The 1,796-nt window shown below is 42.9% G+C and overlaps 1 non-coding gene across 1 annotated transcript; it reads left to right on the top strand.

Moving 5' to 3' along the window:
* The first annotated feature begins 1,724 nt into the window (after positions 1 to 1,724).
* On the top strand, positions 1,725 to 1,796 carry TRNAQ-UUG (transfer RNA glutamine (anticodon UUG)). The gene has a single exon. It is a non-coding gene; the product is annotated as a tRNA-Gln (tRNA).

Below are 1,796 nucleotides of genomic sequence, written 5' to 3'. Positions count from 1 at the left end.
TATTCAGACTTCAAAACAGAAATAGATTTAGATACACACTCACGTTCATATTCAGATTTTGCATAAGATCATACGTGGTACACCCATTAGCTATCAGATCAATTTGGTCCAGAGACCCATATGCATAGTTGGTACCAACGACCATAAAGGTCCATATCTTGCGCGCAAGTAGCCATGGTATTGTTACCCCCAGGCAAGGGCCACGTGCAGATTGGTCGCGGTATTGTTACCCCCGGGCGAGGGCCACGTGCAGATTGGCCGCGGTATTGTTACCCCTAGGCGAGGGCCACGTGAACTAAGGGTGCCACAAATACTTTTCAAAAAATTGGACATTCATTCATAGTTCGTAAGATAGCATTTTAGAAAACAGATCATACCATACCAGTCAGAAAATACTTAAGTTAAACATAACTTTACAGAGTTATTACTCACAGCGGGCCTTGAGACAAACAGACGGAGCAGGTTAGTCAGACAGGACGTGGCACGTGACCTACATAACAGATAACAGATACACACTTGAAACACACGTTCTAATTGTACAAAACTTATTTCGTTGGCTCTTAGTGTGTTTCTAATCTCTTATCCTCATTAAAGGGTCTTAAACATGGCTTAGGAATGCCTAGGATGGAATGAGGATGCAAGAATGCATTGAAAACCATTTCTCAAATTTTGCTGAAGACAAGGTCCACGCTCGAGCGTGGCTTTCCCCGCTCGAGCGGACATGCAGATAAAGAAACTCCGCTCGAGCGTGGACTTCTCCGCTCGAGCGAACTGCAAACTTATGAAAAAGTGCTGGATGCAAGAAATTCACGCTCGACGGGCGCTCGACCCCCGCTCGAGCGTGTGACACAGACCCTCGCTCGAGCGTGGCTTCCCCCGCTCGAGCGAACTGCAAAACACACAAACTTCTGGGTATACGCATTTCACGCTTGAGCGTGACTCCCGCCGCTCGAGCGGAAGTGCATGTACTCAGGCTTCACGCTCGAGCGTGAAAGTCCTCGCTCGAGCGTGGGTCAAATTTCTAGAAAATTCAGATTGACCTCCAAGCACGAAACTCGACCTTCAACCATCCAAAACTCATTTTTCTGGCCCAAAACTTTGAAAAAGCCTTGGTAACACATAAAAAAACATATTTAAAGCTTCAATAAAAGAAATTATGGCCCAAGAATAACCCAATTATGCACAAACTCAACTTGTTTATAAAAGATCCAAAACATGACATGCATGAAAATTTTTGAGCTAAAGCTCTCCAAAACATAACCAAACTTGACAATTTGATGGAAAAATAAGTTGAATGGTTATAATATGAGTGAAATTGACACATGCATGGAAGAAACGTTTGAAATCATGCTCAATTTGCAAGAAAATGTACATGCATGCATGGTATGCCCCATTTCTAGTACAATTCCCATATGAATTCACTTAGTTCACTAATGATCTTGTTGAATTTAACTCAATTACTCAAAGGAGAGTTTAGTTTCTTACCTAGAGGCTCCAATCTACAAAATTAAGGTTGAGGCTCTACAAATCTTCTTCAATTGTTAACAATCCTTAGCACCTTCTTGAATTTGAGCTAAATCTCTAAACCTTGGACCAATTCTTCTACCCTCACGTTTTTGGGTCTAAGAGGACTCAAGAGTGTATGTAAAATGAAGAAGGGAGTGAGTGGGGGGGTGTTATTGTGCTCAAAAGGGCCACTAAGGCTTTAATAGGCCATTAAACAAGGTTCTATGGTGTAGTGGTTAGCACTCTGGACTTTGAATCCAGCGACCTGGGTTCGACTCCCGATAGGACCT

This window comes from Camellia sinensis, chromosome 9 (genome assembly GCF_055761805.1).
Source record: "Camellia sinensis isolate YWXY chromosome 9, ASM5576180v1, whole genome shotgun sequence".
NCBI lineage: Eukaryota > Viridiplantae > Streptophyta > Magnoliopsida > Ericales > Theaceae > Camellia > Camellia sinensis.
Note: the sequence above shows the minus strand (reverse complement) of the source record. Positions and strands in the feature narration are given on the sequence as shown.